Below are 27,881 nucleotides of genomic sequence, written 5' to 3'. Positions count from 1 at the left end.
CTTTAACACAATTTTGAGACAGGAGGGAAGGGGGCAGGGCATAGCCATTCAAGGAATGACAGCAGTTAGCACCAAAAGGGCGGAAGATTCACCTTTCAGGAGGCCGTGAGGATTCAGCTGGCTGGAGATTTGACTTCCAGTAGACCTTGAGCTTCATTATATGCTCATGGTAACATATTAGCATGAGAAACAACATGCCCACAGGCACCATGACAGTCCCAAGGCTAACATCATCGAAGGTCAAAAAGTGGGTGGTGGCCAAATTCCTGGGACTCCCAGCCTCTTCACCAGGGCAGCTGGAATAGTCCTCCCACTTGTAGGCATGGAGCTACGGAGCCCATAAAAACTTGGCAACATGGCACCTCATGGCTGCCTCTCCCGCTCCCTCATCTTCAGAGATGGCCTGCACTGTCTATGGAGTGCATACTACTTTTACTTTAACCAAAGCATCCAACCCCCAAACTTCATGGCCTTTGTCTCGCCTTCTGAAACAGCCTATACTCTATGTAGTATGTATCTCTGTAAATAAATCTACCTTTACTCAACTGTGGCTCGCTCTTGAATTCTTTCCTTTGGGAAGCCAAGGACCCACACCTGGCAGGGTATGTCCCGGGGCCTCCACCGAGACCTGGGACACGGCCCTCCCACGCCCCACATCTGTTTCTCCTGTGTCACTTCCTCCTCCTCCATGCCAGAGTTTCAGAAATTTTTCCAAGTAAGTATTAATGATTTTTAAAATTCGTGAAAGTCAACTCCTGCCTCAATTCCTAAATAACCAGGTTTTTCCTATTAATTACCAGATAATTTTAGAGCTGAAAGGGAAATGATCTAGACCAGACACTAACTTAGGTATCTTAGTTGAAATAATTCCTATAAAAGAGTTAAAAAGTGTTTGTATGTGTAAATGCTACTATGTCACTAGGTTTATTTGAAGCACATAAATTATACACTTCGGGTGGGAATATTTACTTTAACCTTCATTTGTTTTACTGAGAATGGTAGGTACTAGGTCAACTCATTGACTCAGATTCCAAAAAGGTAACTGTAGGAAAAATTGTCATCTTTTTTTTTTTAACCAATGACCTAGTTTATTTTCCAAAAGAATTTAAAATAAATATTATGATGTTTATCCAAGACAATCATTCCAACACTCATCTTCCAGCATCTAAAATTCCTGCCCTCCTTTGCTGAAAGTAAATTTACATTTGGAGAAAGGGTTGTGATAACAGATTTTTTTAAATCCAGCCTGGAATTTGATAAGCTTATCAATTTAAGATAAAGATTCAGACTCCAATTTCACAAACTAGCTAGAAAATTCAGTGTCATTCTGGGACAATATGAATGCCAATATTATCAACTGTATTTGTGGCTTCTCCAGTTCTTTGTTTCTTTATATGTCAGCGAAAAGAATTCCTTTGATTTACATCATCTGCCTCAGCAATCAGCTTCCCTTTGTAAAGGAGTTTATCACATACTGTCCTGTTACCTCTTTAAGTAAATTTTGACTTCAAAATTGACCCTGTCCATAGCACATCCGTCAGTGTAGGATCTTTCTTGTTCTTGTTTCTTTCTTTGTACTTTTTAAAAAAACTGTTTACCTTGCTTAAATGGAAAACACCAGTGAATCTATCTAAGCTCAGAGGAAAAGAACAGCCAGTTTTATAACTATAAACTACCATAACTATGATTATTCTATGACTTTCTTCAACTTCCAGGTTCAAAATAAAAATAATAAACTTCAGATTTTCTAAATTTCATTCACATGTCATTTAAAGAAAAACAAACAAACACAAAACCTGGAAAGTTAATATTTTGGTTCTTATTATGATGAAGAAAATAGAACTTAGAGTTAAAAACAAACAAAAATCAAAGAAACTAGTAAAATCAAGAAAGAACTGAAGAAAAACAATAAAGTCTAACATTTCCAAAGAAGATTCACATTGAAATGTTTTTCTCAGTTTCATCCTTAGTTATGTCAAAGTTTAGAACAATACACATTTTTCTGAAGCAAAAATTTGATTTCTTGGTTTCATACAAGGATGTGTTTTATGGAAAAGCAGATAATGAAACAAAAAATGATGCTTAATTTTTTTTTTAAATTGCAGTTGTAGTTGAAATTTTATAAGTGTGCCTTCTCACTCTGGAATCTCACTCCAGAGAGATACCACACCCATCTTTCTCGCTTTCTTCTAGTTCATATTACAAGTAACCCCTTTATTCTGCTATTTCTTGATTTTTTTGTTTGCTGTTCTTAATATTGTCTTTTTGAAAAATTAAAGTATAGTTGATTTACAATGTATTAGTTTCTGGTGCATAGTAAAGTGATTCAGATATATGTATATATGTATTTTTTCATATTCTTTCCATTATAGTTTATTACAAGATATTGAATATAGTTCCCTGTGCTATACAGTAGGACCTTGTTTGTTGTTTATCTATTTTATATATAGTAGCTTGTATTTGCTAATCTCAAACTCCTAATTTATCCCTCTCCTCCTCACCCCTGCCCTTTGGTAACGATAAGTTTGTTATCTATGTCTGGGAGTCTGTTTCTGTTTTGTAAATAAGTTCATTTGTATCATATTTTAGATTCCACATATAAGTGATATGATAAAAGTCTTTCTCTGACTTATTTCACTTATGTGGTATGATATGATGGTAGTCTCTAGGTCCATCCATGTTGCTGCAAATGGCATTATTTCATTCTTTTTTATGGCTGAGCAGTATTCCACTGTATTATTTATATAACTTCTTTACCCAATCATCTGTCAATGGACATTTAGGTTGTTTCCATGTCTTGGCTATTATTTTGTAAATAGTGCTGCTATGAACATTGGGTGCTTGTATCTTTTTGAATTAGAGTTTTCTCTGGATATATGTTCAGGAGTGGGATTGCTGAATCATATGATAACTACATTTAGTTTTTCAAGGAATTTCCACAGTGTCTTCATAGTGGCTGCACCAAATTACTTTCCTATCATAAGTGTAGGAAGGTTCCCTTTTTTCCACACCCTCTCCAGCATTTACCATCTGTTGACTTTTTAATAATGGCCATTCTGACCAGTGTTAGGTGATAACTCATTTTAGTTTTGGTTTGCATTTCTCTAATAATTAGTGATGTTGAGCATCTTTTCATGTGTCTATTGGCCATCTGGATGTCTTCTCTGGAGTATTGTCTATTTATGTCTTCTTCCCATTTTTTGATTGGGTTGTTTGTTTTTTGTTATTGAGTTGTACGAATTGTTTATACATTTTGGAAATTAATCCCTTGTCAGCTGCATCATTTGCAAATATTTTCTCCCAGTCTGTAGGTTGTCTTTTTTTTTTTATGGTTTCCTTTGTTGTGCAAAAGCTTATAAATTTGATTAGGTCCCATTTGTTGATTTTTGCCTTTATTTCGATTACGTTGTGAGACTGACAAGACATTGCTATGATTTATGCTAAAGAATGTTTTGCTTATGTTCTCTTCTGTCTTTTGATGTCTTCTATGGAAAATGAATTTCTCACCTACTGACCCCCACCAAACAAACTACTCCTCTCCTCCCAATGTAGTTATAACATAATCAATCAACCTTCTATGATTCTTTCTTAGGAATATGTACATCTGCATAGTAAGTCACACAAGGTTCTATGAGATAACTTTTCCTCCAGATATTTCCTTTGCTTGGTTTCCTCTGGCTCTACCCCTGAATCACCCACACACTCTCCCAAACAAATCTTCAGTCTTCACTCTCCCAAACAAATCTTCAGAAGGGTTGGGGAGAGGCGGCTGACCTGCCCTGAGAGGTAAGTGAGGTGACCTGGGAGTCCAAATAAGTCTCTCAAGCAATTTTGTGAATGTCAGAGCCGCCCTTGGACCCCTCTCTCAGAGATTCCTGCTTCCTATAAATTCCTGTGGCTTTCAAGGTTCTGCAGAGAGAAGGTGGCTCTCTACCAGCAGCCTTGGGTTTTGGCCTCATTCATACCACCAAATCAGGTATCACTCCTTTGCTTTTCCAAACTTTGTTGACATCTTTTGTCTGTTGTCATTTCCTCCCACTCTCTTTGCTCTTGTCGGTTTGTTCCTTTTTAATCCTTTAATATCCTTTTAGTGTGGCTTACAGAGGGAACACAAATAAATGCATCTGTCCAATCCACCATGATTAACCAGAAGTATTTGTGCTGATTATTTGTAAAAAGGATTTTCTATGTTTTTTTTTAAAACATTATCACACCCATTTCTCTTTTGTCCACTCTTAGCTGTCTGCACGTATGTCTGATTAACTAACTGGGATGGATTTTTTTTTTTTTTAGGTGCGGATAACATTCAGTCCCAAGTAAAATTTTATAGTAAATGAAATTCATGTTCAATGTTTTTGCCATTCTTTTGCCATTTTCCCCACTTGATGGCACCCTTCTCCAAGATCCATTATTTTCTTCATGTTTCCCTTTCTCTCTCTCCCTCTCCAAGAAATTAGATCTTGAGAGCAAGAAAGAAACACATGGCCTTATTCATACTAGGGTGTAAATGATTGACATCATTAAAAAGTGGTCCCCAGGATATTAATACAATGATAAATTCTAAATCAAAATTGAGGTAAACTGGAATTTCCAAAGATGTATTTTGGAAACTCTCTCTGGGAGCAAGAATGAGTTGGGAGAAGAATGGAGTTGAGTGAAAGAAGTGAGAGTGAAGGAGCAGAGAGAATGATGGACTAACAGAGAAGACAGATTGGTGATAACATCCAATTTGAAGAGATATTTAATATTTTTCTTCCTAGATATGCAGATCTGGAAGAAGCCAAAGTAAATATATTAAGAAAACAAAATTATGTATACTGGAAGAAACTATAACAAGAGACATGGCATTATGAAGATACAAATGTCATGAAAATTCTTTTATGTCTCGTGAACAAAATTATAAAATAAATGTGTCCCAAATTCCACTTATATCCCTACCTTGTGAATGTTGATAAGTGAACCAACTTTTCTGGTTGATGTCATCAGGAGATAGAACACTTAGGTTTCAGATTAGAGAAATAAATTTTTTGCGGACTACTCTGGTGCACATATAAAGAAAAAGAAGCCAGTGTTTATCAGGAAGATAGCATTTTTTTCTGACATGATAAACAAAAAATTCTAGTGACTACTAGAAATTAATATCAGACTTTTCTAGATCCATTATATCTAAGACAAGGGGCCAGTACAAGCAAAGAAACTGAAGTAGGGCCTTCTTGCTTTAAAAAAAAAAGAAAAAAAGAAACAAACAACAACAGAAACTACTTTGTGAATCAACCTAACTATGCGTCTTAAAGTATATATGGATTTACTTGTAGAGAAATTTCAATTGGCTCATCTGTAACATGAAGAGATTGTCCTACATCTGTGATTAGCAATGCAAGTGTGTGAAGCAACACCCTTCTGTCATTAAATTTCCGTCACGCCATAGCATGGGGAGAAAAAAGTGAGCTTTTCATGAAGCCGACTTTACCCAATTTAAATGACTGTCTTTTATTCTGAGATCGTGTCCCATTTTGTATGAAACTGTGAAGAAAACGGGCAGCTGTTTGTCTTTTTTCTCCTCCCCTCCCTTCTCCTACTTCATCTTTGGATTGTTCTTTGCAAAATTTAAAAGCTGATGAATTTCTACTAGTCATCAACATTTAGAAAATTAAAAATAGCTATGTTCAATGGTGTAATAGCTAAAACCTCTTCCCATACTGGTGCAAATTAATTCAACACAGTCCTCTAGTTGTTCTTGCACCAGTGGATCTCAACGTAGTTCTTTTAAACCTCAGCCTTTTTCTTACATTGTTACACCTCTATATTAGCTTGTGTTTAAAGTATGAAAAACAAGGAAGTTATTGAAAATGCAACAAGTATTCAGTTGGAGGTCAACCATGGTAGTTCTAGGGTCTACCTAGGTGCCTGGTGATGGCAGATTACATCTCAAGAATGAAATGACACAGTAAGTGCACTCTCTTTAATTTTATGTTACAGATTAATGACAAGAGCATTAAATAGGTTTCTGAGGTGCTTCTATTCATTCTTTCCATAAAATGTCAATTGTTTGTATCAAAGAATAAGAACAATAATTACATGAAGTCACTTCAATATGTAAGTCTTCAAAATAATGATGCTCACCTTGGTTTTGTTCATATTGTGAAACTGTCTATCTGTCTCTGTCTGTCTGTCTGTCTGTCTGTCTATCTATCTATCTCATATGGGTGTTATAGCGAGTTCTCCTGGCTGAACACGTCAAGCTAATATCCATGAGGGGCTGGCAAATCCAGTACTAATGTCTAACAAGAACACACATTATATAATTTTTTGACCATAAAGATCACTTTTGCTCTAAAAGTACTAGATGAGGATTCAGAGACTTAAGTTCTTGTCCTAGTTCTGTGTTTCACTTTGGGACTCAGTGTCCTGGTCTATAAATGGGGAGAATGTCTCATCAGAACCTCATGACTCTCCTGTGGGATACTTTACAGTCAGGAAGATCCTTTGAAAAATACAAAGCACTGGAAAAATATTAAAAGGTATGCTCACAACTGAATTTATTTACAGAACAGAAACCAAACTTATGGTTACCAAAAGGGAAAGGTGGGGGAGTGATGAGTTAGGAGTTTGGGATTAACAAATACATACTGCTAAATATAAAATAAACAGATACACACTATTAAATATAAAATAGATAATAGATTCCTATACAGCACAGGGAACTATATTCAGTATCTTGTAACAAACTATAATGGAAAAGAATCTGAAAAAGAATATATATATATATATATTCAGATATATATATTCAGATATATATAATATATATAATCTGAATCTCTTTGCTGTACACAAGAAACAAATACAACACTGTAAATCAACTATACTTCAATTGAAAATAGACTACTAAGAATAGCAAACAAAAATCAAGACATAGCAGAATACAGGGGTTATTTTGAGATAAAGTAACATAAAGTAGAAGTTGTGAAGATACACAGCATCATTTTGCTGGATTCTGTTGGTCAAACCAGGTCACGAGGGCTGGCCAAATTCAAGGACAAAGGAGGCAGCCTCCACCTCTTGATGCTGAAGTGACGAGGTTATATTGTAAAAGAATATGAGACAAGAGAGATTGTTATGGCAATCTCTGGAAACACAGTATCACATATCCTCAAATAAGATTCTTTGATAATAGAATCTAACTACATGTACAATGTTTTTTTTAAAAATAATAGCACCCCAACAATAATTTAACAGAAGAATAAAAGAAAATAATTCATAAAATATGTATTCAATACATAAATGTTCAGCTATTAGTATACTAAAGGATCTAGTAAAGTGGCCAGATTCTTACACTGTCTGAAAGAATAAGTTTTTATTTAAGAGAAGATAAATCATTCTATAAAGGAGAGACACCATAATGAACAGAGGTACAGGGGGACACTGGAGTCAACAAACAAACAGAAACAGTATTATGACAGGTAATAATGTAGCAGATTTATTTGTATATAATAAGGAAAAATAAGACAAATTAGAGAGGAAACAGAATATTCTCAAAAATGATCCGGGCCTTCTATGTAAAGTATAAAATCAAAATAACTCCCTCTGTAACTACAGAAAACAACAATTATTTTAAAATTCTACCACAGGTCAAAGCATATATCAGCCCCCTGTACTTAAAAAGACTTAGGAGACCACATCTTTCAATACTCACAGGGAATATTAGATGGGTTTTTAAGAAGTAAATGAAGGAGACTAGAGAGAATCTGTGTGTTAGATGTCAGACAGACATCAGAACAAGACTGGAAAACAACAGGCAATTCTCAAATAAGTTTAATGTGTGATTGTCACATTAATTTCTTATTGCACTATAAAAATTAAACATATAGAATGGCAATGATATACAATATTTTAAAATAACATTGATTAAAATTTAGTGTGACTCCTGTATTCATATCCTCAATAATATTTGATTTCTTAGTCTGATAAAGGGATTCTCAAATCTCCTTAATCACAAAATGCAATTGATTTCCTTGCTTTTGCAGTAACTGCACGACTGACTACATTCACACCCTACTCAGCACTGTGCAGCAGAGCTGGGTGGGACTAGGGGGAGGGGAGGGAGCCACTTGCCATGGGCACAAAACTTAAAGTGTTCCTTAAATTCAAACTCAGTAATCAAGATAAATCACATTTTAATGCAATCATTTAAAACACCAAATTAATGCCAAAAAAAATCTGCGATAAACAAAGTAACAAAATTTTAAATAAAGACAGGACACAGAGTACATTTTCCAGTAATTCTGACACTATCTTTTTGTCATTTTAGCTTTCCTGTCCATAATGACTTTTTTCCTAAATTATAAGCCTTTTTGTGTACCTTCTTATAAAACTTTTCAGTATTACTTTATACTGAAGGGCTACTGATTTTCACTTGTATTAATGTACTACTGACATATTTGTAGTAGGATATGGTCCAGCACATCATTTAATTTTTTATTTTATTTTTTTCTATTGAAATAGAGTTGACTATTGTGCACCTGAAACTAAGAGTCCTCTGTTACTTTCAGGTGCACTATATAATGATTTGACATTTGCATACATTATGAAATGATAATCACAATAAGTCTAGGAACAGTCTGCCCCACACTACGTTATTACAATATTATTAACCATATTCCTTAGGTCAGAACATCTTTGTAAACTCTAGTGGGACTCAGGAAGATTTTTCATTGTGTAGAAATGAATTGAGCTTTGGCGGATGCCAGACACACGTGACCCCCTCCTCTAAGGGCCGTTGGTACTCCACATACTAAATCGTTGTGTCAACCCAAAATGCCCCACGTTTTCAAGCTCACTGGCATTGTAGGAACTGCCCTGAGTGAGAACTACTGGAGACGATGATCAGAGTATGGGTGAATCAAACAAACAGGCTGCATGTAAGCACCTTTTGAAAAGTGTCTTGGGTACATACCTAAGGTTGATTTGAACTTTAATTAAGTCACACATAAAGACTCTCTAGGGTTTTCAAAAATTAAAGAGCTTTTATGATATGATATTCATGTCCTGCTTTAAAAACTAGACAATGATAAAAAGCTTAAAGCTGAAGTAACCACACGCTAATCACAATATTTAACTTCAACCTCTTGGCTGGAAGAGACAACAACTCTACTGTTACTCATCTCTGTCTTTTGTCTGGTCACAGTTAAGGCAATCAAAGGCTATTATGTTTTATTTAGCCGTGTCTTTAACTATTCTGTTCCAAATTTAGGCGTTTGACTTTGGTAGTATGCTCTGCGTCTCAATAAATCATTTCCTTTGCATCAATTCACAACAGTATAGGCATACCTTGTTTTACTGCACTTCGCCTTACTGTGTTTCACAGATATACTGCATTTTTCACAAAGTGAAGGTTTGTGGCAACCCTGCATCGAGTAAATCTATCGGCACAATTTTTCCAACAGCATTTGCTCACTTCGTGTCTCTGTGTCACATTTTGGTAATCCTCACAATAGCTCAAACTTTTCCATTATTACTATATTTGTTATGGTGATCTGCGGTCAGTGATCTTTGAGGTTACTTCTGTAAAAATATTATGACTTTCTGAGGGCTCAGATGATGGTTAGCATTTTTAGCAATAAAGTAATTTTTAATTAAGGAATGTACTTTTTTAGACATAATGCTATTGCACACTTAATGGACTATAGTACAGTATAAACATAACTTTTATATGCACTGGGAAACCAAAAAATTTGTGTGACTCACTTTATTGCAATATTTGCTTTATTGCAGTCATCTGGAACCAAACCCTCAGTATCTCTGACATATGCCCATAATCAAATTTTTATTCCCCAAAGTCCATTTGTAGGGGGAGAAAAAGCTAAGATTTATGAGGAAGAATGTCCAAAACTCCTATATACTATTACTACTACTACTAATAAAAAACTCCTAAAGCTTCATGGATTTTGCTGTGGTTACCAACTCTGAAAGCACACATAAATTATAGGGGTTTTGTTCAGTTTAGGCAATGACAAAATCTAGTAAGTATTCATTCAAATGAACAGAAAACAAAATTTCAGGTGTACCTCTAAGTTTTTCCCTCTGCCTTAATGGCGGGCTATTTAATGCCACTTAAAGGCTCATGCATTTGACTATGTCACTTCTTAACCCCATGTCCCAAACATTTAGTTTAACCATACATTTAATTTAACAGTTATAATTATAGCACTCTGAGCACTCTTTATTGTAAATAGATGTCTTAGATTATTAAAACAAAGAGTCTTTACTAAAAACATCCCTGGATCCTCAGTTATTTGGATAATTAACAATTAGGGCTGGTGGTCCCAGTGGCACCAAGCATAACACATTGTAGGCTCACAGAGCTCTCTGAAGCTTCTTTCAGATACTATAGGATGTTCTGAGTTTTCCAAAATTTGTTCCAGCCACAAAGAAGACAGTTAATTAACTAACAACTTGAACTGTCCATTTTTTTTCTGTTGTCCTACAACTCCTGACATTAGAATTCAAAGACATTAAAAATTAAGGCAGATATTACAAATCACTTGCCTTCTGAAATTCCTAAAACATGCAGTTTTCAGATGGCCTATAAAAATCTGATCCCTTATCTTACAAAATGCTGCAACAGTGGGAGATATATACCAAATAAACTGTCCAATAGTTTTCTTTCTTTCTTTCTTTCTTTTTTTTTTTGGTAAATAGAATAAGTCCCCAGTGAGACTCTTTTAACCTACTTATTGATTTATGATCTCTAGACTATTTCATTAGGAAACTTTCCTTCCAATTTTGGCAATCTATTTTTGGTGCAAGAATCTAGGCCAAATACAAAGTTTCTGGAATAATTTCTGGAATGAAAACTGTTGAAAATTCTCTATAAATATACGCTGAGTTTACAGCATTAAAATGGTATTAAAAAACTCAGTCTAGAATACAAAGTATGTTATCATATGTTCCAATAAAATATGTCTTTAAGGCAAATGTATAGGTCTGCAGCCTCCATTCTGTAGTTTGGGCAAAATTATGTTCCATCCAAAGAATGAAATTTAGTAAGCTCCAAATTCATTCTGTGGTGTCCTCAATGAATTTACTCCTCTGTTGATCAGCCAGTGCTAACGTTTATTAATTACCTACAAAATACAATCCTTTCCCTCAAGATATTTAAGCTATGGCAAAAAATGTTATAGAAGATGATATAAAACCATTGCTCTTTGCATATAGTGTGAACACTTGCATAGAAATTCCAAAATGGAAAACTAGTAGAGTCCTTTAAATATTTTCTACATTCAGTAAGTGGCTTCCTGCATTCCTAGAGGGGTTAAAGAACAAATTAAAAATAGAGAATAATGAGGCAGCATCCATAAAAGCAGCAAAGACATAGCTGTGAGAAGAGGTCATCCTACTGTGAAACTGAGGCAGCCCTGAGCCCCTCACTTGCATGGGCTCCTTCCAAGATCCAGTACTTAACTTTGTATTTGTATTTTGCATTCTTTTTCATAAAGAAAGCCTTCAAAAACTGCGTAAGCTGCAGGCCCCGCAAAATCTGCATCTGCCCCAGCGAGGGAATACACAGTATGTGATTTTCCATAAGTGAGTACTATACTTGGCTGAGATATTTCAAAACGCTGTAACCAGAGAGATGTACCAGGATCCTGGATGACAACACGCAATACTATTAAAATGCCAAGTCTTTCAAAATCAAATTGAGTGTTTAATGCAAGTGCAGTAAACAGTCCAATACTATTTAGAAAGCATAATATGACTTTAGGAAAATCTGGGAAACATCTGGAAAAAAATAAGAATCACCAAGAAATTTTTGACTATGATGACTAATTGAATGTGAGGTGCAGAGATGAGCAGAAAATGGCTGTTTTTCCAGATATAAAACATGTTATAAACCTTCAACAATTCAAACAATTTGGTACTACTGTAAAAATACACACACTGAACAAAATGATGTAAAAAATTAATCAAGATCCAAGAGGTCTACAAATTCAATAGGAAAGGGAAGAAGTGTTAGGAACATGGTAATGGGACAACTGGTCAGGTTTTGGGGAGTGAAAACCCATTTAGATCTTAACCCCGTAACATTTTCTCAGGTAATCTAAATAGATGAAGTCATAAAATATTTTTAAAGATCAAGTTATAGAAAAATTGCAAGAAAATAAACATTAACGTTTATCCAGCTCTATGGAGGAATGGTTTCTTAACACTTACAAACAATGAAATAAGTTACAAAATTTCATATTAACAGAACTGACAATCCAAAAATTAAAAATATATGCACAGACACAAAACATTACAAATGAAAGGCAAGCAAGCTATGGGGATAAAACAGTTTCTGTAAGTATGCAAGGTTAACATTGACCTTATATAATAGTTCATACAAATATACAAGCAAAACACCAAAACTCCAAAAGATAAATACGCAAAAATCATGCACAGTCTGGCAGTTCCTCAAAAGTTCAACCACGAAGTGACCATATGACCCAGCAGTTGCATGCCTACATATATACCCAAGAGAAGTGAGAATATATGTCTACACAAACACCTGTACATTAATGTTCAAAGAAGTATTATTCACAATAATCAAAAATTGAAATAACTCGAACAACCACTAATGAGTAAATGGATAAATATAATGTGTTAAATCCATATGATGGAATATTACTGGACAATATAATAAATGAAGTACCAACACATGATGCAATATGATTAGAACTTGAAAACTTATGCTAAGAGAAAGAAGCCAGTCATGGAAGACCACATATTGTGTGATTATATGAAATATCATATTCCATGAAATATTCGTATGATTCCACGAAACATCCAGAATAAGCAGATACAGAGAGACAGAAAGTAGAGATTACTGGTTGCCCAGGTCTGGGGTGGGATTCAGGGGAAGGGAGAAGTATCTGCTGATGGGTACCAGGCTCTTTGCTGGGGTGATGAAAATGCTCTAAAATGAACTGTGGTGATGACTGTACAACTCTGGGAATACACTAAAAATCACTGAATGGTACACTGTAAATGGGTGAATTGTATGATGTGTGAATTATATCAATATACAGTACATCTATTCAATATGCAATACATACCACTAGACTATATGTTATAGCAATACACAATATTATAAGTAGCTTTATTGTAGCAATGCTGTTATCTTTTTAAAACATGCACAGTCAAATCACAGAAGAGAAAGCAGTTCGTAAACATAAGGAAATTATCAATATCCCTAGTAATCAAAGAAATACAAATCAAAACAATAAGGAGACACAATTTTTACTAATCAAAGTAATAGAGGGAAAGTTTTTAAATAATTCTCACTACTGCTAGAAGGAAGGCAAAACAGATATTCTCATATATTGTCAGTGAGGGTGCAAAGTGGCACAGCCCTTTTCAAAGGCAGCTTAGCCATATACATCAAGAACTCCAAATATAGTAATACTCCACCTCAGTGGTGTTGTTTATGAAAATATTACCTAAGAAATTCACCCCAAATATGAGGGAGGAAATCATTACATACAAAGACCCACAGTTCAGTAGTATGTATAACAGTGAAGAATGTTCAGTGATAGTGGAATAGTTAAGTGTGCTGTGATATACAAAGTTGGTGGAATATTACACAGCAACTAAAAATATATGACATACTTGTATGGAAAAATTATTATTACATTAGATCAAAAGAAAAGTAACAGCACAAAAAGGTATACACAGTATGATTACAACAAAGCTTAAGTTTTTCTTTTTTCTTGTATTTTTAAATTATGTTTAATAAACATTTAAAATTGTTTAAAATATCTAAAAGAGGAAAACAGGAACAATAACTACAAGGAAAGGCACCATATGATGCATGCTATAGTGAGCATCAGATATTTAGAGAAGAGATTTAAACTCAGGATTTCAATATTTCATCCACAGGTGACTTTGAGTTTCAAAGGTTTTCTTCCCCCAAAAGAAGTTCTTCAATGAATTCTTATTTATAGACCCCTCAGCCCTGGCATACACAAATAAAAACCAATACATTTGTGATAATGCACACCTCAGTCCATTGCATGAGATATGATGTACTTTCCCTTCAGTCCTAATTCTGCTCTACAACTATATTTACAATAAACGTTTACTCTTCAAACTATTTCCAACCTAGGCTTGTTAAATATTTTTTTTTAAAAGATATATGTAACCTACTTTAAACTGTCACAAATGGAATCAAATATGCAAAGTCTTTAAGGAAAACTATTCACAATCAGAATGGAATACTTTTTATTCTTTAAAAAAAAAAAACCCAGGTTGCAACATGCTATATAAAATAGGTAATATCCTATTATTTATTTTCAGAAACATGGAATATTTCTTTGAAACTGAAAGTGTAACATTCACATAATTTTCATCAGTGGTAATCTGGCACACAAAACTCTTCAAAAAAAGGTAGATTAGTGATAATAAAGTGAAGTAGGAAGGAGGATAGGATTTTAATGAAAAGTTGCAATTATAAATTGTAATATTATAATTAAACAGAATACAAGCCTTCAGAAATTCTAATTTGAATTTTAACACACTGAATGTTTGTGAAGACACAAACGGCCGAGAGGTACATGAAAAGATGTTCAATATTGCTAACTATCAGAGAAATGCAAATTAAAACTACAATAAGGTATGACCTCACACCAGTCAGAATGGCCATCATTAGAAAGTCCACAAATGGACAGTGTGGAGAAAAAGGAACCCTCCTACAATGTTGATGGGAATGTAGTTTAGTGCAGTCACTATGGAAAATACTATGAAGAGTCCTTGAAAAACTAAAAGTAGTTACCATATGATTCAACAATCCCACTCCTGGGCATATACCTGGACAGAACTCTAATTCAAAAAGACACATGCACCCCAGTGTTCACAGCAGCACTACTTACAATAGCCAAAACACGGAAACAACCTAAATGTCCATCAACAGTTGACTGGATAAAGAAGTTGTGGTATATTTATACAATGGAATACTACTCAGCCATAAAAAGGATAAAATAATGCCTTTTAAAACAACATAGATGGACCTGGAGAGCATCATTCTAAGTGAAGTAAGCCAGAAAGAGAAAGAAAAATATCATATGATATCACTTATATGCGGAATCTAAAAAAGAAAAGCACAAATGAACTTATTTACAAAACAGAAACAGACTCACAGGCATAGAAAATAAACTTATGGTTACCAGGAGGGGAAGGGGTAGAAAAGGATAAATTGGGAGTTTGAAATTTGCAAATACTAACTACTATATACAAAATAGATATACAACAAGTTTCCTCTATATAGCACAGGGAACTATACCCAAAATCTTGTAGTAACCTACAATGAAAAAGCATACAAAACAAATTTATGTGTCTATATGCATGACTGAAACATGATGCTGTCCACCAGAAATTGATACACTGTAACTGACTATACTTCAATTTAAAAAAGAATAGAAAGACAAAACAAACAAACAAAAAACAACCAATCTCTGAACATGCTCCTGGACCCAGGCAAGATCAGAGGGCCTGACCACCAATCTGAGTGATCATGATTCGAGAACTGCCCATCCTGAGCCGGCTTCTGTCAGACCCACAGGGAACAAGGCTGAGCAGGCTCGGCTGCCATTCACTGTGAGATGGAACTGGCCCATCCGGGACCGGGGCCAAAGGAGACAAGCAAATCCCAGGAGCAGCTGGCGTAAACCCCCACATCACCCCCCAGAGTGGTCCCAGGGCTCTCCCTCAGTCCACGTCTGTGGCCAAACAGGGGTGGCGTGGGTGGCGGTGGGACGAAGCCTCTTACGATCAGGTGACAAAGGAGGAAAAAGGCTGGCTTTGTACAGTCACAATGGGTCAGTTCAGTGCGTGGGTGAAGCCAGAAATGGACAGCAACCCCACAGTGACCCTGAGAGACAGCGGGGAGGACAAGGCCTTCCAACGGGCATGCAGTTTCCAGTGGCACCTCTGCACACAGAGCAAAGTAGCCCAGTATGAACATAAGACAGTCTTGAATGGCTTGACTGGTTAGTCTGGGGCTGTGACGGTCAAAGGTCGGAAGACTGGCATGGTAACAAGCCGTCAAAGAAGACGCCCAGCAACGCTACAGCTCCGGAACGCGTCTGCCCTCCCCAGCCGGTGCGGCCGGTAAGCTGGGACACAGCCTACAGCTGCTCGGTCCAGCAGGATGCAGAGGAAGTGACATGTGGAGGCATCTGTGCACATCAAGTATTAAGAAAGCCTAGCATCGTCTACTCTCCCCCTCATGGAGCCCTGAAGTGCCATTTAAAGAAATCCAGGCTGCCCTGCTAGAGAAAGAGGCCCCATGAAGAGGCCCTGAAGGATGAGGTGTCACATGGAGAAAGAGGCCGCGTGGAAGGACCTTGAAGTGCCAGGCACCTGGTCCAAGCCCCATCCAAATGCAACCACATGAGACCCTGATGATAATGAAGGCATTGCTTAGCTGAGCCCCAGTCAGCCCATGGGGTCAAGAGAGATAAGGAAAGGCCTGTTTTCAGCCACTGATTTTAGTAGCAGTTTATTACACAGCAAGAGGTAACTGAAACAGAACGTGGTACCTGAAATGGCATCTGTCTTGACAAAACTCGACTAAAACACACAGTATTAGCTTTGGGCCCAAGGTGGAGTTCCCTCAAGAGATCAGAGTGAAGGCAGGAAAGACAGCAATGAAATCACTATTGGAGACCAAAGGCAAGGGGACCAGAGTGTTATTATGTTGTCACAGTAGGGGATGCAGACACATACATGAAACTGTCACCTGCAGTCAGGAGGGAAATAGAGAAGCTACGTAAGGAACTCCTGGGTCTGGCTAAGGATGCTTGTAGGCAGACTGTTGAAAGCGCCAACTATTTTCATTTTGTTTTGTTTTTGTTTTTAACTGCCTATAACAAGTACATGGGGAGTAAGATGAGGGTGAAAAAAAAATGGAAATAGTACAGTCTTCCAGCGAATTTAGAGGCAATATAAAGCAACTGATACTTACTGGGTTTGAAAGCAATGCTGTTTCTCCAGATGACAAAAGCCTCTCAAGGTAAGAAATGGACTTAGAAGAGGGGCGGGCTGGGGGGATCAAATTCAGAACATGGGAAGTGAAATAAGCCTCAGGGTCAAGTTCAGATTAAGGGTGTGACAGTGAGACACTCTGTTGAAACCTCAGGAAGATTTTCAGTGATGCGTCATAAAGCCTTCCAGCCGAACAAAGAGACTTCTAAGAATCCTCAGGGCGTGCCTCCTACAGCCTCTCACCTAGACAACAGGGTTTCTAAGAATCATAAGGAAGTTGTCCCAGAGGAACTTCATGGGCTTGTTTCAGAAAGAAGTGCAGCTATGGCTTTTACCCAGTGGAGCTGATTATGACTTGATACAAACAAAAGGCACAATGTTTTAAAGGAACAGAATCCATTTGGGCTGAAAGGGATAGAGTTAGTTCATGATGAAAAGAGGTCTCGGGCCGTCAAATGTGTGCAGGCAGTAAGCAGGCTAAGAAAGCTGCTTAGCTTCCAAGAGAGGCCGTTTATTATAGAAAAGGAAGGATGACTCAGGGCAGAGCCAAGAGACGTGGGAACTAATCCCACAGAGCAGGACTGGTCCACAGGGAAGGGCTGAGAACATGTGCAGCTGGATTTCAAAAGCGCTACGAATCCTCACTGCCGTGTGCCTGCTGTTTCCCCCTCATGACTGTCCCAGTTTTCCTGTTCCTGCTCATCCTCACTGGGTGAATGCTGATTGAGTAACCTCTCTCTTTATGATTTAGTTCTGTAGAGCAAGAGAAGCCATACCTAAGGGGCTATACCCAAGAAAACAGCCGAGACGATCCACCCGTGCCTACAGCTGATTTAGAGGATGAGATCCTGGGTTCAAGTGGATGCCACTAGGGGATGAGACTTGTGTTCTTGGGAAAAGGAATGAGGTGTATGCTGTAGAAGGGAGGAATGTGAATTGTGGCCAGAGGATGGACTGTGCAGCTTTTCTTCAAGAACAACCCTACGTAACCCTGCCCCTCCCTGCACGCACCTACTGCTACTCCCATCTGAGACAAAGCTTATGTCCCACTGATCTGTGATGGCTTTGATGAACAGAATGCAAGGAGGTGATGTTGTGGGACTTTGGAGCCCAGGCATTAAGAAAGCTGAGCAGCTTCCATGTCTTCCCTCTTTGACCCACAAAACTGGCGATCTTGCTGGATGGAGTGGCCACATGGAGGAGCACTGGGGCACCCATCCGACTGCTACTGAGAAAGATCCCACACAACACCAGCAGAAGAGACCCCCAGCTGAGTCCAGCCAAACCACGAAGTCATGAGCTATAACTAAATCGTAATAACTAAGTTTGGGGGTGGTTTGTTACCCAGTAACAGACCACAAAACAATCAGGGTAAGGAGGTCTGCAGAAGACGGACGTGGTGGACCCGATGATAGTGGGCGTGAAATGTGAAGTTCTTTGTATTGTAATGTTAAGTCCCACAAGGGGGCATCCATCAAGGAAGAAAGATTCACAGAACACCTCAGACAGTTCACATCAGCCAGCATCTGCCATCGACTGTCCCAGCGGTGATTCCGTAAGTTCATGAATGGAGTAGCCATGGTGCTGAGGAAGAGGGTCTGGATGGGCCCAATAGCACTAGACCGGAAGAGGTGCAAGCAGCGGGTAAGGAAAGAGCTCAAGACTGCCATCACCAAGGCCGAGCCAGCGGCTGCCATGGCTGAACGTTCATTCTGTCAGTAAGAGAGACGAACAGCCCGACTCCAACATGGCAATCAGTCAAGGACACCAACTGGTCACTTGTGGCAAAAAGATTACACTGGTCCCCTTCCACCCTGATAGGGGCAGTGACTCCTGATTCTGATATGTGCTCCAGACACAGGCTTCCCTTTGGCACTCACACAACCTGAGATACACCACTCTCTGAGGACTGGTGTTTGATCAATGACTCCGAACCCTAGGTAACATTACATTCAGCTACTTTTTTCCAGAGAAGGTGCAACAGTGGACATGTGACAATGCAACCAACCTATCCTCTCACTTACTGCATCACTCAGGAGCTGCTAGCCTGATCGAGCAGTGGGATGGCCACTTAAAGACATAACTGAGCCAAAGCCAAAGCCAGCTTGGAGGTGATACCCTAGAAAGCTGCTCCTTGAGACACTGTATACACATAATATGGTCCTGTGTCACCAGTACGCAGAATACATGGGCCTGGGAGCCAAGGTTTGGAAGTAGACCATCACTTCCAGTAACCTGCTTAAGAAACCTGTGCTTCCTGTATCCATGATTCTAGACAATGCTTTTACCAAGGGACATAGCAAGACGGTCCTTAAACATAAAGCATGGCTGTCTCCAAGTCACCTCAAGCTCCTTTTGCCAAGAGACCAGCAGGCAAGGAAAGTCATTATCATCGTGTGAAGGGTACTTGATGATGATCAGCAGGAGGAGGCAGGCTTGCTCCTCCCCTGTGAGGACAGCCAGGTGACCCATCGTGGTGTCTCTTGGGATACTGCTCTCCAACTGTGATGGTAAGTGAGAAATTCGGAATTGACAGACAGCCAGCAAAGAGCATGATGAGCATGAGTTCAGATCCCTCAAGGCTGGGAGTCAAGGTCATTCCATCAGATCAGCTTCCTAGACCAGAAAAGCTGCCAGCGGAGGGTAAGGAAAGACATGTTGAGTATCAGTTGCAGCCTCAAGACCAGCTGTAATGGCCAGCACCATAACCCATCCCACTAACCTTCCTCTTGTGAATCTCCCAGAATCAGAGACCACCTAGAATCATGGAGATGTTCCCAGATGGGACTCCTGTATGAAGCAAGTGAATCTGATCAGGACAAGGGGTCAACTACAGTGGACCCCAGGTCCAAGGAACATATTTCTGCTGTTGCCGGCAGTGTGGCTGTGGATAACTCACATCCAAGATGCCACACTACAACATTTACTTGTCTCCTTATGTTTACAGTTTAAAAGTTACATTTTTAGACACAACATTATAAAATGATTGTAAATCAATAAAAAATGTTAAAAAATTAAAATAAAATAAGGAAAAATTATATATATATGTATATTTCACCAACATGATCTCAGAAACAACAATCTAGGTGTCTGCTCACAGGGAAATGCTTAAGTAATTGTGTCTTTACTCTAAGAGGTATTTTCTAAAATGGTCACTCTCTACAATATTACTCCCTGTTTCCTTGCCTTGCCTTGCTTTGCTTTATACCAAGTGACATTTTATTATATATGTATTGCTCACTGTATGGCTCTCTTTCTGGAATTAAGTCCACTGGGTAAGGGTTTTGTCATATTCACTATAGAATCCTCAGCATCTAAAATAGAGCGTGGCAGATTATAAAAATTACGTAAATATCTGTTGGTTATATGGATGAATGAAACATGGAATTTTCTTGGGAAAGACTATTTAGTAAAAATACCGAAAATCAAATGTGTTCTCTCATTAAAACAATGAAAAAAAAAGTTACATTTTTATAACTGGGAGGACAAGAGGAGGTCTCTGGGATGTTAATATTGTTTTACATATTGACCAAGGTGTTGGTTACAAAGGTGTGTGTTTACTTTGTAAAAATTTACTCAGTTGTACTCCTTATGATTTGTGCACATTTCTGTATGTATTTAAGCTCAATAAAGAGCTTCTTAAGAACAAGTCTCTACGTTTTGTAATTTAAATACTGAACAGTAAACACTTGAATGGCTTTTCTTAAAAATTTAAGCTATGAAAACAACTTAAAACTGAGGTAGGTACTATGATTTCACAGATCTAGTTTATCTGCACATAAGTCTTGTAAGTTCAACAGCTGTTTTCAATAGGTAAAGACACAGAATACAAGACACCACCAGAGGGGCTCAGCCTCAAGCACTTTACATGAAATGCTGCAGCTGAGAAAATGAACTTTCCTAATTATTTGAAAGGTTTCACCTTCTTAAACTGTTTTCCAGTTCAATGCACATGGGTTTTTCTACCACCAATTTATCCTTCCTCTGCCTGTTGTACAGATACATTGAACCTTTCAAGCGTCATGTCCACCAAAATTCTGAGAAATAAAATTAAAATTCATGTTGCCATTACTGATTAGGATGTATTATGAATGCAGAAACAAGGCAATTGAGTTTCTTTGGCAACTTGAAGTTTTTCCCCTCAAACCTTGTATATCAGACGCAGGTGTTAGAAATGAACACGGAGCTACACAAGCCATGTGACTTCCACCCAACTTCTACCATCTAAAGAAACGCTACACCGTAAAACATATTTTAATTATTTTAAATTACATGACTGTTACCTTCTCTAATAAGTTTGTATAAACCACAGCACGGGATTCCCCTTTCACTGCATTACTTCAGTGAGTTTCCCTTTGATTTTATATATGAAATTTAAGTATACAACTTATTAGGAATGTATTTACATGCTCAGATGCTCAACAAAGCCTTTTAAATGCTCTTCAGTCTTTAATTCATGCTCTAAATGATCTCAACATATTCTAGGCTTTGTTGGTATTACAGACCCAAGAAACTGAAAACAAAATAATGCTCCCCAGAAACAGCATTTATTGCAACAGCTATACCCAATACACATTAAAACTGTGCAAAGCCAACACATCCACAAATATTTAAGCAATTTTTCTAAAATGTTTCCCACCTATCTTATCTGTATGCCACAGCCCAGTGCAAGGAAACACGCTAAGCACATTAATGAAATCACCTACTTACATGAGAGTGCAGTTTTGCACTCCTCACCCCACCTCCATTCTCGTTTAATCCTCCCTTTATTTTCTGGCCTCTAAATCCCAGTAATCCCCCAAACTGGGCGAAGGAGAACATACTTAGGAATTTAGGATCAAATTTAAAACTGCCAACTAAGCACCTGTCAAGTGCAAATCCTGGTACTCTCACAAAGGTGTCCCAGAAAAGAGGTCTGCTTAGATACCCCAACCGCTCAACCCCAGCCTGCGGTCCAAGAATCCCTAGACACCAGACAAGCCCCCATGCCTTTGCTTGAATCTATTCTTTCTCCTCCTCTTCCATATTTTGTCTGGACTGTTCCAACCTGCCTTTATTTCCAGTCTTGCCTTCTTCACTACATAAATGCTATCAAGTTGTTTTGCTAAAGACACATTTCACATGAAACTTTCATGTTCCCACACGGTTTTCATTTCAACAAAATGAAGCAGCACAATGAACACCATGATTTAATGATGTCCTTTAATATTCCATGAATGTTCAGTGGGGTTTTTTTTCTCTCTTGCATGAGACTTGGAGCAAAATATTAATGAATCTTCATAAAAACCAATTAAAGTATCACCTTTGGTTTTAAATTAACTAATTAATCAAGTAGCTCTATTTTAGAGGAGAAAACGCCTCCGTTAGCAGTACAGCAGTGAAGAGCCTGAGCTCTGAAGCCTGTCTACCTGGGTTTAAATACACACGGTGCTAGGGAATAACTGACTTCACGCAAATCACTCAGTTGCACGGGGCAGCCTACCTGGAAGAGTTGTGGTGAGGGAGGATGTCACATTTTCTTGCAGGAAAGCACTCAGAACAGTGCCTGAAAAGTAGTTAAGCACTCGATAAATATTGGCCTTTATTAATATGTAAACCTGGGGGGAAAATATAAAAAAGAGCTTAACTATATATTTGCAGAAAATAGGACATACCACTTTTCTCCAGAACCGTCCTTCAAATTAATCTATACCCAAGACAATAATTATGATGATGAAACTGTGATTACGTCTCAAAAGCAGCATAAATTTAAAGAACAAAGTACAAGGTAACTACTTTGAGAGAGCTCTGCATTTTTGTGAAATAAACGCTCACAGAATGTCGAAGCAAAATATGTTAGTAGTTCCTCTTTTAATCTTTCTCATAATTCGCTTTTTTTTTTAAGTGTAACAATCACACAGTTGTAAGAAAAGTTTTCTCCCTTTCTGAATAGATGGGAAGTTTCAAAGGTTTATTCTGTTCTCTGAAAATTCTAGCACTTTAGTAGGAAAAGTTAAATATATAAATTTTACATGCTATTACAACAGTGTCCACACAGGCTTTAGGAGAAGCATTTCTGAGTTTACCAATGCCGGGAATAGTAAATGTTTAAGTTAAATTATGGGAATATTTGTTTATGCTGATAGGGAACAAAATGCTGCACAATACAACACACTAAAAAACAAACAATCCCCCTCCCCAACACACACACATCCCAAAACCAAAACCAAAAACCGTGTGGTTTTAAATCAATTTACAGCGTGAGCCTGACACTAAATACATACATTCAGTCGACCTCTGACACGGCAGGGGTCGCGCGGCCCAACGAGGACCAGGCCAGCTCGCGCCGCGCCGGGAGCAGGGGCGGCGGGTTCGAGGCCGGGGCGCGGCGGCCTCTGCGCGCTCTCGGCGCCCGCCGCCCGCACGGGGCCCGCGGGAGCCCGGCCGCGGCGGGCGGTGGCGGAGGGGTGGGGTGAAGCCGTGAGGGCGGGGCCTCGGGAACAAGGGCGGGGGTCTGGGATCCGAGAGTGTGGAAGTGAGCGGACGCGCGGCCCTTAAGGCGCTGGACCCACACTCCGGGTCCCGGGACGGCAGGAAGCGCCCACCTGGCCGCCGGGGGAGGGGCCCCCGCGCGCCCGGAAGCTGAGGAGCCGCGCGCTGTGTGGACCGCGAAGTGAGATCCTCGGCTTTTCCTCTCCAGCCAGCCCCTGGAAGTCCACAGCAGTGTAGCCCGGGGCCTCAACCCCACGATTTGTGCAAAACTACCGGGCACAAGCCCGTAAAATGGAGAGAGCGTCCCTGGGTGGGCTCGAACCACCAACCTTTCGGTTAACAGCCGAACGCGCTAACCGATTGCGCCACAGAGACTCCGATGTCAGTTATGTGTCCAGCTACAGCCTTTATGAAAAATAATAAAGGCAGAGCAAGAATGTTATTTTCCTTTCTACTTTCTAATTCATATGATTAAAATCAAGATTTTTCCACTTAATATTTCTAACCCTTCAATTCCATTTTCCACCTTTAAAGCACATTAGAAGAATTATAAAATACAGCAAGATCGAGTGGAATTTCAGATTGCAACGTGTGTTAAAATACTGCTGTCCCCCCAACCCCCGCCTCAAACACCCGTTTGGAATGTTTTGTTTCAGGAGATAACTATTTCTGATGTTCGTTTTTATAGGGAAATAACAATTTCAATTTTATGAGTTGAGAAACTTTCCTTTTGTTTCAAACTCTTTGTCCAGGGCTTTACTCGCTAATCTTCATAATTTCCTGTGTAGCATTCCCAAGGTCATCGGAATTGTATTTCCCTTGTTTAATTTATTTTCCAGTGTTATTAAATACGTATATGCAATCCCTATTTACTTGTTGTGTACTAAGCTATAGTGCAATTATCTGTCACTAACATTTTGTTACTGGAAGAGGACATTTGAAAAAAGCTCCACTAACATTCTTTAATTCCTGTACATTGTAGTTCATCGCTAAATCCGCTCTTGATTCTCCCTGGAATTAGCCTGTACACACACATTTGAGCCATGCCATTTCGCAGGATATTTATAACCCAATTTGAGGAAAGAGAAGTTAAAGAGAGGTACGGTTTAAGACTAACGACTGAAAATCCCTAGAACAGAAACACCACTGGCAAGCATGTTACTCCGTATAATAAATATCCTGTATGAAAATCGTAGCCTTTGTGTGAGTATTTTCTGATGCCTTTTAAAATGTGCTTCAAAACTACACTTTTTTTCCTCCTCCCGCCTCAAAGAACTGCTAATTTGCCCTTGACCACTCTATATTTAAAGTTTTAACAGTCACTAAATTGCTCTGTCCAGAATCCCTTGAGAAAAAATTCGTGATTTATAGAAGTTGAATGCGACATGCCTTAGTCCAATCAACGTTTTTAGTTCCCATCCTTTGATAAGACAACTTAAATTGGCTTTGGAACCAATTAGCAGAGTTTCTTGAAATTGATGGGTTATCAAACAGTTGTGAATTCACACCAAACTGTACCACTCTGCTCTCCAAAAACTTTTAGAAGTACATTTGAAAATTTTGAATTTGGAAGGGGGAAAAAAAGAAAACAGGCCAGGAAGCAGTTATAAAGAACATACAATGAGTCTGATTTCACTATATGATGCTACTACCTTCATATTTTTTTATGTACCTGGTAATGTGAGCTAAAATTATCAGACATCGGTTTTTCTCCTCTGAATACCAAAATGAGTGTCCTTCCCTCTGCTATTGTTCCTGTGACTATTCAGTTAGAACAGACGGCAACTAGTACCTCACCACCCCTTCCTTCAATATTTACTCTGCTGCTTAAAATAATATTACGAACAGTTCTATTCATGTGAATATCTTTAGTTCCAATCTCTTTTCCTCACTTCAGTCATCATACCAACATTTTAACTTCTAAAAAGAGAAACGCTGAGAAACAGTTGATGAGAAAAAAATAATTCAGCAAGAAATAATTAGCTCATTGTATGCTAACATTTTTTTCTGTGTGAGGACCATTGTTTGTTTTAAAACTCAGTCTTCAAGCCTGGTTCTGAAGTTCTTAATGTTTTTAATAAAATAAATTGCTATTTCTACAGTTCATTAGCTTTGCCTTTTTTTGTCTCTCCATTTGTACTTCAAAAGAACATATAAATATTAAACAGATTGAATGGAATCTCAGTGTTTCACATGAAGACGTATATCAAACGTAGCTTCTTTATGCAAAATGCCCAGTTATAAAAATAAGAGTGTGTGTTGTCATCTAAATCTTTGTGATTATCTCATCTTAGGCCTTAATATCTGCACCCAGTTTTTAAAGCCAAATTAAGCCCACTGGATTAACTATAGAAACATACATCATTTTTCCTTAAATTGCAGGATAACCCACCACAGATGATTCTTACAGTTTCATTAGAATGTAGGTCTTTATAATTGTTAAAAGTGAAAAGGGCTGGGCAGTCTGTCCTTTGTTTGTACATCATACACAATGAACTGCAACTTTAACTTTTCCAAAAATGTGCCCTAGCAAAGAAGCTGACCTCTGCAGATTAATGGGCCTGTATATTTTATTTCCTTCTTACAGAGGAGAAAAAAGGGAGGGAGAGAGAGAGAAAAAAAAAAAACATCTTGCAAATAGGATCCACCTGTCTTGACAGACAAGGCAAGATGGACCACACTGATTTATAGACCTTCCCGGCATCATGAATCCAGTGCTCTCAGAAGATGTGCCTCCAGCTTCAACAAACAGAAGAGGCAACTCACAGGATTTCCATTCAACAATTATGCAAGAACTTAATTCTTTTTAAGTCCTGTATTTCAAAAGGACAGTGACTGAGTTGTTAATGATGAAAAATTCAGTTAGTCAGAATTTTAAAAGAAACCCAGTGAGTTAGAAAAATCATCTCAATAAATGGAAAATTGTGTCACCAGGAAATCAGTCAAAAGAGAATGCTGAACCAGGAGTCACAAGCGAAAAAGAACTACGAGACCAATTTTCAAAGCCAATTGAAGCCACATTTTAAAACCAATGTTTAGTAAAGGGGAGTCAAATCCTTCCAACCAGGCTCAAGCTTAAGTGATGTTTCCTACTCACTAAAAGTATCTTCTCATTCAAAATTGTTGACTGAAGATCAGTTATCAATTTATCAGGCCAATAGCATGACACAAAACAATATTCACAGAGCATACATCTCCCGTAGTTGACCATTAAATTGGATCTATTAATAAAATAAGAAAAGTGAGAAAGGTATATTAAAGCCTCATGTCTTTTTTTCATTATTTAAAAAATTGTACCCACTCCTGGGCTTATATCCAGAAGGAACCCTACTTCAAAATGACACCTGCACCCCAATGTTCATAGCAGCATTATTTACAATAGCCAAGACATGGAAACAGCCTAAATGTTCATCAACAGATGACTGTATAAAGATGTGGTATATTTATACAATGGAATACTACTCAGCCATAAAAACTGACAACATAATGCCATTTGCAGCAACATGGATGCTCCTGGAGAATGTCATTCTAAGTGAAGTAGCCAGAAAGAGAAAGAAAAATACCGTATGAGATCGCTCATATGTGGAATCTGAAAAAAACAAAACAAACAAAGCAGAAATACAAAACAGAAATAGACTTATAGACATGTGGTTGCCAAGGGGGTGGGGGTTGGGAAGAGATAGACTGGGATTTCAAAATTGTAGAATAGGTAAACAAAATTATACTGTATAGCACAGGGAAATATATACAAAATCTTATGGTAACTCACAGAGAAAGGAATGTGACAATGAACACATAATTTCATGTATAATTGAAAAATTGTGGTCTACACTGGAATTTGACACAACATTGTAAAATGATTGTAAGTCAATAAAAAATGTTAATAAATAAAGAGAGAAAAAGAAAAGAAAAAAGAAAAATGGTCAAAGGATTTGTAGACATATCTTAAAAGAAGATACACCAATGACCAACAGACACATAAAAAACTGCTCAGTATCAGTAATCATCAAGGAAATGCAAATCAAACCATGGTGAGATGTCACTTCACATCTGCAAGGATAAGAAGAACAGGAAGGATGGATAATAATGAGTGCAAAGTAGGATGTGGAGAGGTTGGAACCGCCATATATTGCTGGTGAGAATGTGGAGTAACAGTTATTCTAGAAAACAGCTTGATGGTTCCTCGAAATGTTCAACCTAGAATCATCATATGATCCAGCAATTTCACTCCTAGGCAGTTGAAAACACAGAGACACACAAAAACAATAATGTTATAGCAACATTACTTACAATAACCCAAGATGGAAACAACATAGTCCATCAATTGATCATTCAACAAAATGTGCTGTGTCCAATTAATGGAATATGATTTAACCATGAGAAGGAAATAGGAT

General features: G+C 38.0%; 1 long non-coding RNA gene, 1 other non-coding gene and 1 pseudogene across 2 annotated transcripts; 1 reads left to right on the top strand and 2 right to left on the bottom strand.

Moving 5' to 3' along the window:
- Positions 1-23,506, bottom strand: part of LOC116279834 (14-3-3 protein epsilon pseudogene) — a 147,627-nt pseudogene extending 124,121 nt beyond the window's left edge.
- Positions 16,563-20,054, top strand: LOC140691513 (uncharacterized). The gene is made up of 2 exons (XR_012067221.1): positions 16,563-17,044; positions 17,768-20,054. It is a non-coding gene; the product is annotated as an uncharacterized lncRNA (long non-coding RNA).
- Positions 23,507-23,788: 282 nt separating the features above from the next.
- On the bottom strand, positions 23,789-23,862 carry TRNAN-GUU (transfer RNA asparagine (anticodon GUU)). Its single transcript has one exon. It is a non-coding gene; the product is annotated as a tRNA-Asn (tRNA).
- Between the last annotated feature and the right edge of the window lie 4,019 nt (positions 23,863-27,881).

This window comes from Vicugna pacos, chromosome 35, assembly GCF_048564905.1.
Source record: "Vicugna pacos chromosome 35, VicPac4, whole genome shotgun sequence".
Lineage (NCBI taxonomy): Eukaryota > Metazoa > Chordata > Mammalia > Artiodactyla > Camelidae > Vicugna > Vicugna pacos.
Note: the sequence above shows the minus strand (reverse complement) of the source record. Positions and strands in the feature narration are given on the sequence as shown.